The sequence below is a fragment of the Struthio camelus genome, chromosome 1 (assembly GCF_040807025.1).
Source record: "Struthio camelus isolate bStrCam1 chromosome 1, bStrCam1.hap1, whole genome shotgun sequence".
Classification (NCBI taxonomy): domain Eukaryota; kingdom Metazoa; phylum Chordata; class Aves; order Struthioniformes; family Struthionidae; genus Struthio; species Struthio camelus.
In genome coordinates, this window is record NC_090942.1 from 211053679 (window position 1) to 211066198 (window position 12520).

The 12520-nt window shown below is 38.9% G+C and overlaps 1 long non-coding RNA gene across 1 annotated transcript in view; it reads left to right on the forward strand.

Annotated features, from left to right (window-relative positions):
- The first annotated feature begins 9278 nt into the window (after positions 1 to 9278).
- The window catches only part of LOC104149566 (uncharacterized), a 35743-nt gene continuing 32501 nt past the window's right edge, over positions 9279 to 12520 (forward strand). Inside the window, exon 1 of the long non-coding RNA XR_695355.2 lies at positions 9279 to 10238. This is a non-coding gene — a long non-coding RNA (uncharacterized lncRNA). The remainder of the gene's footprint in view (positions 10239 to 12520) is intronic.

Consider the following 12520-nt stretch of genomic DNA (forward strand, 5'->3'; position numbering starts at 1 on the left):
CCATGAGAGCTCACAGGTCTGGGCAAAGCCAGTCTGCAGCCTCTGCCAAAGCCCCATTACACAGCACAGTTAAGACCCTGCTTTCCCACTCCTCCCTACTGAAACAAATGTCTGTGAGGGGTGCTTCCATAGCATCTCATGTTATGCGTTTGTTAGGAGTCAGCGGATTTTCAGGGTTAAAAGACATTTCTACACAGTTTCTGCACCTCATCAGAGAGACTGGTTATTGTTTACCCTAAAAGAAGAATATTAACAGAAGTGAATTTAACATCACCAGCCCCTGAAAGTAGCCCTGACAATAGAGTGTAAATTCACAATCTATGCTAAATTGTACATACTTCAGAAATATCCCACTCCGCTGGTAAGCTGATCTACCACAGGAACCCAGACCATATATAAACCTCTAGGAATATGCACTTTGCAGCACATCCAAGTCCTCTTCTTTAAGATCAGGAGGTGGAAGATCAGGAGGTGGAAGAAGTGCACTATGACACTTTTCCATCCACACATCCCATTTTTCTTCCCAAGGAAATGCACACAGGGGAGACATGGCATTTGCCCAAGTCTCATCTTGGCATGGAGGATGGATATGGCTGGAAGTGAATATGTGCAGCTGCACCTGGGAGCTGGCAAATGTCCCAAGGTCTCCCAGGGCAGGCACAGGCAGGGCAAATTTGTACAGTCAGCATCACATGGAGCTCACACAAAGTTAAAAGGCAAACACCAAGTTTTATTCATTCTAGCAAGGGTAAAGGCAAACATAGAACTCTGATAATTTTGAAACAAGGCTACAGAAACAAAACTAATAAATGCGTTGACCTAGTACCAGAAATACTTGATTCTCTAGCTCTTGAAGTTTCTTTTCAAGCTCTCCCTCAGTAATGTGAATGTAGGAATGAATTCCATCTCTTACAGCTCTCCTGTTATCAGTTTGCTGGAATCAAGCAATATCACGGAACTCAGCGTGTGCCTGTGGGCTCAATCCACAAAGCATAATCCACTTCTCCAGGGAAGCGTACTGAATTTCCCAATTCCCACTGTCTCAGCGAAGCTTGGGATTGCAGGGGGCTTTGTTATAAAAACAAATCCTTGCAGCTTTCCCCCACTTTACCAATGAGCTTTAGTAAAACTCACTGTAACACCCTTGTGTATAGCTGAGAGCACACAGATGCAGATGAGAGTGCTTTTCAAATGGACTATGGAGGAGGCAATTCCCTCTTCAGGATACCCCTTTGATCTAATTGAAGTGGATATTAAAACATTGACTGGTTTGCCTACTGACTCAGCTGTTGGTTGGCTCTGCTGTTAGGGTAGAACCTTACATTTTTGCAGATATGTAAGCTTTGAACTAATTCACTGGCTTAACCTACAGCATGTAGCACTGGACTTAGGAAGCATGTATCTTGAAAATATTCCTCACGTGTATATCTTCACAATACAGAATATATATATATATATATATATATATATAAATGCAGAATTTTTGAATGAGAATTTCCTCTTACAGTGAAGGTTTTCTTTGTACAATATTTTGCATAGCAGAAACAAAATCCTTCCTTTTATGAAGTCAGGAGATGTATCCTATTAGGATGATTTCTTTACTTATTTCTTACACTAATCTAGAACATAGGTAAATGCTGAGAATTTATAAATACATTGAAATCAAATAAGTTAAGAAGCAGAAGTTGTGCAAATGGTGTGCTACTTTGGGTTTTGAGAAAACATGTTTTAGAGATTGCTTAGAAATCAGGAGGAAGGTTGTAATTAAGGAACAAACAAAATGAGTGTCACTGAATTTAATCTTGCTGATATTAACCTAGATGAAAGGGCATTATGCATTACTGTTGTTTAGAGCTGTGAAGTATGGCTTTTTATAAGCTAAAGGGAAGGCTATTGAAAAAATCATATACTGAGGTTGGAAAAATTAAAAAGTACGAAATAATAAGCAGAATCCAGTTGAAAGAATAATTAAGAAAGAAAATAGAAACACTGAAGGTTGAATTTCCAAACATTTGTTTACCTAAAGTTTTTTTAAACACATTATCTGCAGAGTTACTCAGAAGAAACTTTAAAAACCTTTACAAATGCTGCGGAACTGGAGGCAGGTTAAGGAAATGATATATTTGTTCTAAAGAGCTGCTTTGATTATGCCTTTACATATGAAAGAGAGGGAGAGAGAATCAGAACATCATGGGGAGTGAAAGTATTAAAAAAGAGATCAGGACAGCAAGTGGGCCAGTCGGCCTCCATGGGTGAGGCTGCATAAAGTGGATGTTACATATTATTTTAATGCAAAGTCCTGAAGTGCTTTTGTAGAAGGGTTTATAACCTTTTACAGTCCCACAGGCAAAGTGATATATTGGCGAGCCCTGTCTCTGCCAAGATAAAATAACCAGGCTCCAAGTTTGGACTTTTTTTGGTCTTCCGTCTTCAGCCTACAGAGAAAAGGACCTTTACAGTCACACAGATAAATTAAACAAGAATGGAATCACAGCTTAACAACAACTTCCAGTCAACAATTTTTAAGTTTACATTAGGGTGGCAACCACATTTTCTTCCACTTAGTTCACTGCCGTAGCACTTCTGCTTGACAACCCCTGCAGCTCTGTAAGAGTCAGTGGAGTTACATTGTTGTAAAATTGGGTAGGCATAAAGAAGACTCCCGCTCTTTTTCACTAACTGCTGTAGAAACTTAAAGTAACTAGTACCAAAGTGCCCTTCTTTCCTGTTGCAAATGTGAACAGCTATTAGAAAAGAAAAAAAAAATCAATTTTAAATTGAATTTCTTTTATGAAGTCTATAAATAATTCATTAACAAAGACATGCAAATTACACTCACCCTACATATTCCTACCCTAATCTTCCTCCTGTATGCTTCTCATTACAATCTTTATTATTCCCAGTAAAATCAATAGCAAAATTCCCATTCATGGAAAAGACTACACCCCATTATCACAGAAGTGCTTCTCTTTCTCTCTCTTTTGGGAGGAATCTCAGAAACTTTTGTGCTTTTGGGGACTGTGATGGGCCCCTTAATGTCTGTTCCAGAAATACGTAGAAGAAGTAAAACTATAGAGTTTTGCAAGATCCTCCCAGCTCATTATCTCCCTAAACATGTCTGTTGTCTCCTTTTCTGGGTGTGCATATGGCACAAACATGCAGTCAGGCTCAAAACACCACCGGACCATGAGATTGGTCACCTTTTTTCTCCATAGGTGCCAATCATTCTAAGTTGGTCTGGTCCTGAGCTGATCCTTGTAGTGGTGCAGCCTGAGATATCTTCAGAGCATTGACACTGTCTCAAAGATTTGCTGAGGATGATCCAGCTTCATTAGCTGCCTAGCAAAAGAAAATAATTTCATCATCTATAAACTGATGGGTAATTCGCATGAGAAATCCTGTCAAATCAAAACTCCTAGCTGATCCAAATAAATCTGATACCAAATTATCACACTGATGAAATGTTAGCACTATGGATCCAAATACAGACAGTGAGGATTTCTGTACTAAATTGTCACAATGAAGAAATGTTAACACTATGGATCCAAACACAGATAGTGAGGATTTCTATAGAAGAGACATGTTTTGTCTCATTCTGGATGTTAATTTTCTCCCAGCTCTGCAATGCTTAACCAATGCTAGGAAACCAAAATCCGCCAAAGAAGTTCTTAGATGACTACCACGTTGCTTATTTGTATTAGGGTCGTAGGGTCTAAATCTGGATTATCTTTTCCTGGTGGTGTTTTCGGTATGGGAAAAATGATGCAATATTTAAACAACAAAGCAGAAATAGATTGTAATTAAAAAGGCAGCTTTTGCCAAGACAGCTACTGAATGGCATCTGAAAGCTGTACTTATCTTCTGTTTGGACAGCTGCAGCATTTTTGATACCTCTACATCAGGCCTATAAAGGCTTACAGATAGTGTTCATACAGAGGTGTGCTGACTTTATGTTACATGCTGTTCTGAGAGCCATATGGAAGCGGTTCTGGGGGCTATATGTATGTGCATTAATTTCCATAGCTTGTTTAGGCAAAACATGAAACTTCAGCCAATCAGTCATATTTGTTTGATTTGTTTTAATAATATCCATTCCTTCGCAATGAAGATTTCAGAAAAAAAGGCTTGAAAAACTTTTTATAAAGGAACATGCATTCCCTCTAGGTAAGAAAAGAGATATTCTCTATACTGGTGTATGATGTTCATATGTAATGCTGCACGTTTATTCATAAAAAGAAATATGATAACTTGAAAGTGATTCTGTAACTTTGAATTACCCACTAGAAAAATGTTTTCCCTAGCAGAGGTTAGAAAGAATAGGTTTAGGCTTTCTGCTTATCATCTGGTAGGCTTTTGCTTTGTTTTTTGAGAGGGAGGAAAAGGATGGTGGGATCTTTCAAACACAGGATACTTTTGTTCTTGTAATGGGGAAATTAGGGCTACAGGTCAGTTGGTGATGTTCGTGTAAATAAGCAGCAAACTCCTGAAATGACCTGAAGTGACTCTGTCACTTATATTTGTTTTAGAAATGGTCCTATAATGCTGCCTTTGCAGACCTTAGTGTAAATTCATAACATTCAAAAGATAATGAATAATAGAATAAGGTTGAAGCTTATGTTATCTCATTTTAGCTATGTCAAACTCCGAAGTCATTATCTAGGGTCACCCTAGGGGTATCTAAGGTCTCTATAGTCAATAGAGAGAGACAATTCTGAAGGTAGATCTCAACATCTTCTGAAGGTAGATCTCATCAATGTCTTAGGAAAGGCCTCATCACCCTGCAGAGCTGCCGACCTCTCTGTAAGAGCAGAAGCAAGGAACAGGTTCAGCTATACGGAAATGCCTCTTAACATTAATGAACAGATCATTTCATACTTCTGGTTCAGAAAATTCAAGCAATTTTTCTTATTGTCTCTGGGCTCAACGAATGGGAAATGTTTCTTCTTTCTCAGCCATTGAAGATATCAAAAAAAGACATGCTTTCTTAGCAGTGTGTGTGGCAGAAAGAGCAAACACAGTATTAATTTGGGAAAGTGGACTGTTCAAACAAATAATGAGCAAAGCCTTCACCCACAAAGCAAATATGATTATGATCCTGTTCCTGTTGCCCACCTGACCAGCAACACTGTCCAAAGGGCAAAAGTCTCTGTAACACTGCACCCTGCATCCTGCATGTGGGTTGCCATCTACAGTTAGCAAAAGATCCACATGCTCAAGCACGCTCAGTGATAGCCACCTCCCGCCCAGGGACATTGTGTGGTCACCGCTGTGCCAGCTCAGCTCTGTCACACCTGAGCCACCGCTGTGCTGGTTACTCTGTTATTGTCTGTCCTGCATCGCAGCTGTGTTTTCAGCTGCACCAGCATCTCAGGATCCCTTTAGCATCCCAAGACATTGCAAATAGGGGGAAAAAAAGCATGGACAGAAGCTTTTATTGATCTTTTCGGTTTATTATTAGCCCAATACACTTTCCCCTCCCTTTTGGAAAAATCATATGAAATGAAAAGTAGAAAAAGAACTTAAAAGAAAGAAAAGAATTCAAAAAAATGGTATGTTTTCCTTTTTAATAAAGAATAATAGTAAAAATGTCCAGAGGTGAAAATTGTTCCTGTTTCATAAAATCTGGTAAAAATTGTAAAATATTTATACTTCATGATTACTGCAGGGGTGTCTTGAAGATTCTCAGTAGTAAAAGTCTCAGAAGACTATCCTGCAGGCTATGGGCAGAATCACACTCTTGTATCAGTAGTAGCATGCTGTCACCAGGGTAGCAGTCAGCAGAGGAGGCAGTGGCTGGACCTTCTGCACCAAAACTGCTCAGGCTATTGGGAAGTCCTTTACAGACACCAATGAGTTCTCCTTTATATAAAGATCAATAAAATATACGTGCATAAATGAAATATAACAATGGTTCTGAAAGAATTAAAGTAAAACTAGTCAAATATGTCCCAAGTTCTTCTGCATTATCACATATATTGTCTTCAGCCCAGAAGTGGAGGCAGATGTATGGCACAGGTCTAAACAAAGCAAAAAACAGAAGCCTTGCCAAATCCATACTGCAACTCCAAGGCCATGAATTCAATGAGCCTTTTATATAAATTGTTTTCTCTCAGGTCAGTGCATGACATGTTTCAATGTTTGTGAGGAGCTGGGATAAGACCCTTGCGCTCTATTGTCTTGGCCTCTTCCGAAGAATCTCATTACTAACCTGAAGAGCTCGCCTAATGGAGTTTAAAGTGACAGAGTCTTTTATAGTACAATAAAACCTTTTAAGATGTACTTCAGGGGCTTCTAATTCTCTCAGCAACACAGTAAATATAATGAATGTAAAAATTATCCTTGCAGATGTTGTGGTGTCAGTAACAATAACGAAATCTCAGCACAGCACAGGACCAAAATAGCATCTGGGATTTTGATTCACTCAATTTAATCACACAGTGTTTGAACATTTATGGTTTTACAGTTTTTGTTTATTGATTTACAGTATTTTAATAAGATTACTGTGAAAACATATACGCTGAACTGGTACTTATATGGGATATATACCAATGCCCATCACCTCACTCATTGCTTTATACACAGTGCTAATTTGCAGCCCTCTGGAGCTCACAGGAAGATTTAACATTAAACAGTCTGCTGCCTGGTATGAGGGGAAGGAGATGACTAATAACCATTTCCTAAGCCCATCAAAAGATCATGAAGCCTGCTAAGACTTTTCAATAAGGGAAAATAAAAAATACAGAATGAAGCCATTTATATTTCTACTGATTTAAAACTGAGTGGGGAAATGTTAACAAAGCAACACACTGATCTATCGGTCACTGCTCAGGCAATTTCTGAAGCTTCCCAATTGTAAAAGTCATTTGTTGCTTTGTGACCTACATAAAAGTGCCAATAGTCTCACCTTTGTGGGTAAGAAGACACAGGGAAGCAACTCTTCCCATATACATGCACCTGAGCATGCACGCCCATGCAGCAAGGGATTTATCATGTGCAACTCTGGCCATCTGAAAGCTAGGTAACTCAGTTCAGTAGCTGCCCATGCTTAGAAAATGATTCATCCATCAGAGAGTGACTTTCATGTCAGATGGTGATTCATACAACCAAATTGTATGCTGTCCAAATCTCATGTGAAGGTACCTCTGTCTCTCTCTCATTTGTTCTCTTCCCTTGCTGCCTCCACTGACCCTAGCAGAAGTTTGGTCCACTGCCTTAACCTATTTTTCACTTTTGGATGGCTAAAGCTGAAGGAAATTAATCCCAACTTTAAGGAGGAAAAAAGACAAGCAGATGTGAAGATTGACCTACCCTATTGACCCTTCTGCAAATGTAGTCCTTCCACTTGATGATCAAGGTACCATGGGAAAACCATGGAGGTATCCGTTTTTTTCAAGTAAATACAAGATTTTGCCTCAAGAGCTGTAATGCTGCCACTTCTCCTGAGAGCCACTTCCAGTCACCTACCGGGTTTCCCATAGGATATATGAGGGTTGGTCTGTGGCCCTACAACACCACCACTGTCAAGGCTATGCTCACCACCAATACCACCACTGTTTTCTGTCTCTGGTAAAAACAACTTTTCTGATTAATTGCGTTAAACATGGGAGGCAAAAAGGCTGGGGGAAAAATTAGCTCGTTTCCAAATAAATGGAAAAGGCTGATCATCAGCGTCACCCATTGGAGTGGTTTTTTTCTCCTGGAGTCTCAGGCACTTCCCGTTATAAGAATGCTACTGTGAAAGCAAAGGTTTTCCAGATTTGCCAGCCCACGTCCCACTGTCCAGCTTCCAGAATGAAACAGACTTTTTTCTCTCAGTGCCTTCTGTCACACACACTCTCTTAGCACCAATCATAAGGATGTAAATCAGTGTAACTCCATGAAAAATACATTAATTGCAGGCAATTTGACAAGTAATCAAATTTAACACAATGCATGATAAAGGCAGGGAAAGCACTGGACGAAAGAAAGATTTGGGCACTAATTTTTGAAAAGAGACATTTAGTTAGAGTGAAGAATCATTCCTTATATTACTGGAAATATCCACTTTCTCCTTTCCTGCGTTCTTGGCCAGATAGCAGCTCTGACTCAGAGTTTTTAAGCTGTATTTTGCCATCCTTTAGATCTTTAAGGTGAAACAGAATTTATTATCATAGCAGGCTGAAATCCCACTGCCACCATTTGATCAAGTACTCCATCAGCTGTGCAGAGGGCACATGTCATCACCCCTCTCCTCTTTGCAACGGCTAATGTTCCCTTTGTACTCCAACATGCCAGGCAAGATATCTGGCCTCTGAATTTGATATATGTGGTTGGAGATATTAGATGAAATCAAGTTTCCTCTCTTTACAGTGAATACATATTTGCAGCAGTATTTTTTTCTTGTGCTGGTTCAGGATAAAGTCAGTAGTAGTAGTACAGTTTTTTTTGGTTTTTACTTTTTTGCTCCTTCCTAGATTGCACCCATATTCTTTCATCCGTTTCCAGTTTCTAAGGAAGGTACATTAGCATTATCAGCTGACCCCATTTGACACCTCGTGATCAACCAAGAACATTATCATTAATATTTTAACTGCCAGAGAACCAGAAAATAAACTTGTAAGCTCTGCTTTGGGGTTTTAATCCCACTCAGATGGGATATCTTTAGTTGTTTCAGTGGCATCAGACATTTCACTTTAGAGGCAATGATTCACTTCCAAAACTTTCTGTGTATCTCCCATTTCATCTCTTTCTGTCATATAACAAACAACAGTTACTCTATGTAGGTAACATCACTAAATAGGCCCATTGGTGAAAAGAGAAAATAGGCATGTCAAGGAAGACAAGAAATTGGGGTTTGTTTAGCTTTTTTATCATTTTTCTTTTTAAAAATGTCAATATCTCTTTACTGTAAAAAGGAAAATAAGAGGAAATGTCAGCTATTACTATGAACTAAGCATAATTTACTTTAAACATAAGTGTCACTATTATTCCTCAGTCAGAACATCCCAGGAACAATAAATTTTGGTATCTACCAACATTAGCAATAAAGACCACCCCAGGCAAAGTATTTATTTCTGTTAGGCATTATGTATTCTTAAGCTGTCATACACGAGATCTGTCAGAAACAGCAGCTGGGACAGTAATGACAGCTACATACTGATATATCACAGTAAGCTGCTGGAGAAAAATTTTTAATATATTTCAAAATCATTAAAATCATTATTATGCTGAGTGGGCCTTGCATTTTTCTATAATAGTTCTACATTGAAAACTTACAATTCAACAAAAGAAATGGGTTAGTGGATGCAAACAGCTGGGTCCTTCTTATTAACAAATAATATTCCTGAGGGGTTTGATCCCTGAAAGAGAATGATTTTTCATAATAAAAAAAAAAGTTGCCTTTTTGCCTCATAATTTCATAAACAAATATTTAGCCTCTTGCATATCATTTCCGAACACATATTTGGTTTGATGTCTCAGTGCTGGGACCTGAATTCTTCACCGCTTCATACCCTGTCAAATCAATGCAGGAATTGCATATAACCTATTTTATTTCAAAGCCTCGTCTATCCTAGCCTTGCAAACTCAGCTGTATGTTAATAAAAGAAAAATATATTATATCCTGAACCGCCTCTTATTTACTCTAAACTATCTAGCCCATGATGATCCCCAAGGCTACGGAACGTCCCAAGTTTCAGAGGTACTTCTTGGGGTGGAATTCTGATATAGAAAGTGCTTTTAAAAGCACTTTACCATAGGAACTAACTTCTCATGTTTCTTTTTAGCTAACAGGCTCAGGTTTCAAGTAAAGAACTTGTGCAAACTGGAGTAGAGTTTTTTTGGGGGGAGGGTTAATCTTCTAGTAATCTTTTAAAACTGGAATATGAAAGTTAAACTGCATGTTTTCTGTATTTCCCCATAGTAGTAACAGCGCAAGTGAGCCATTCATGATCTTCAGTCCATTTTGTGCCAGTTTGCTGTCCCCCATGTCTCCATGAAGAGATGTTTTGTGCTTGCAAAACACTGGCCTCCAGAGCGCTGCATAAGGACAATGGTGAGGATTCACTGAGCAGCTCTTGCAACCCTGCACAACCCAACACCAGGCAATCTGTAGGATATTAGGCAACGTTAATGCAAGGAAAAATTACCAACAAATTCAGGAGAACTATCTCAGGAAGAAGTACCAGATCGAGCTTTGCAAGCCTCCTTGGCAAAATTACAGAACAGACATTTGACACCAAAACTGACCTTTTGATAAGGTAGGAGAATTCATACTCATTTTATTTTGTTTGGAGCATATTTATCATCCTTTCCTGATATGATTTCCTTGAAAATCTATTAACATCTCAAAGGACATGAGGAAGAAGTTTTGTATAATACGTAGCAATGGTCAAGATTTCCTCATAAGGTTTGAAGAAGGCGCAAATTCTTCAAATCCAACATTTGGCACAGGAATATATCAGCTCTGATTGAATTTCACTGGGTGAGGTTTCTTAGCTCCGGAAGAACACTCTTGCCTTCTGTAAGAGCTGTTGCAGCCTGTATGTATAATTAAATATTCATTGCGTGAAAGACAGGAATACAGTGATAGAAACAAAGGGAGAGAGACTGCCTCCATAGCCCGGTGCCTAGAGCACTCATCTAGGATGCTGGAAGCCTTAATCGCAGAGGCCAGCCCCAACTCTGCCGGAGAGTAACAGCAGAGTTACCGCAGACATCACATGTAAACTGTCTAATATATGCAGTGAATTGTATTTCAGAAGAGCCTGTTTCTTGCCCTAACATGTCACTCCTGTATGCTGCCTTAACCAACATCCAGTATAAAGCCACCCGTCTCTTTTAACTGTGTGTGGCACTCTGGGGGCAGTTAGTTTAAAAATAGATTAAAATGATGTATATGTAGAACTTTCGTGGAGAGAAAGTATGCCATGTACTTATATTTTTACCAAAATGCTGATGTTTGATTCATCTATTTAATCATGATAAGGACAGATTTTGCGATCATAAAATATTGATATGGAAATAGATATGGCCATTTTGAAATATATTTCATTTACTATCTAAAAACTTCTCACACACTCTCAAGGACTCTGTGTTATTGACAAATTTATAAGTAGTTGCTATTTAAACATGCCAGGTAAGAAAACACTATTGCTATTATTGTACACATTTATAATGCTTCTGGGGAGTGTAATTGGCCCATCAGGATAATTATGACTTTCATTTTTCCTCCATCCTGGCTGCCTGCAGTAATTGGTGTATTGTTTCATTGTCCTTTTGGTCTATTTCAGAAAGCTATTTCTTCTCAGCCATGACAGAGTTAAAGGCCAGTGCTGGACCACAGCAAGAAGCAGAAATGGCCCACTCCCGCTGTCCAAAGGATGAGGGTGGGGGAAGGACCAGCCACCTTCCTGTTAGGTGACAGCAGCAGAAGGAAAAGGCCGTGTCCCTTCTACTCCTCGTATAAACTGAGGTCTATTCAGATTATACCCACATACTCATAGTGAAAGGGAATTGGGCAGAAATGGGACTGAAGGTGTTGGGGGAGCTCAGTGCTGGGCTGGAGCTCCAGTGCAGCGACACCAGTAGCAGTCTCCGGCAGCTCTCGGGATCAGAGGCCCTAAACTCCCTTCTCCAAATTACCCAAATGCTATCTTCAACTTGTCACTTAAATGGTTAACTTCCCTGAAATCTTTGTTTGAAGACCTAGTTCACTCCAATTAGTTGAATCTTTTTTATACAGAAAACTTGTCCATTAACACATATACACCCACTCCTATGCGAAGGCATATATATGCAAATGTATAAACACACATATATAGAGATATATTTAAATATATACACAATTAAAATACATTCACACACACATAAGCCCCACATTATCAGCTAAAAGAAGGAGAGAGAGGGGAGAGGAGAAAGAGGGAGAGAGAAAAAAGAGAGGAAAAGAAAGAAAGAGAAAAATAGAGGGAGGGAGGAAGAAAAGGAAGGAAGGGAAGGGAGGGAAGGGAGGGAAGAGAGGGAATAGAGGGAAGAGGGAATGAAGGGAGGGAGGGAGAGAGGGAGGGAAGTAGGAGAAATTCTTTCTTGGAATCAGATCCAAAACTCACTGGTCCTGTATTCTGTCTCCGAACTGTCCAGCAACTGATGTTTCCATATGCTCTCTGACATAATAAAGCATGAGAACATATGAAATTCTTCAGTAGGTAACAGTCTAATCTCTAATCTTTATAGATGTTATTTCCCTCCTATGGTGCTTTGATTAGATAACCTTTAACATGTTTTAGTGTACGTAGTATACTAACTCTATGTATCTTTAGCATGAATATAAATGGGAAATCCTTCTGGTTTTTAAACTGAAAGAATGAAACAGGAAGAACTTATTGTATGCAAAATACTGTAAATTATTATGCTCTACTAATCTCGAAAGAAAAAAAGGCTGAAGCAGAAAGAGAATAGTATTTTATATATTATATAAATAAAAGTGGTGTCCTGAATCTCAAAAGGTTTCATACAGTTTATATAGCACATCTTCCAGTCTGAG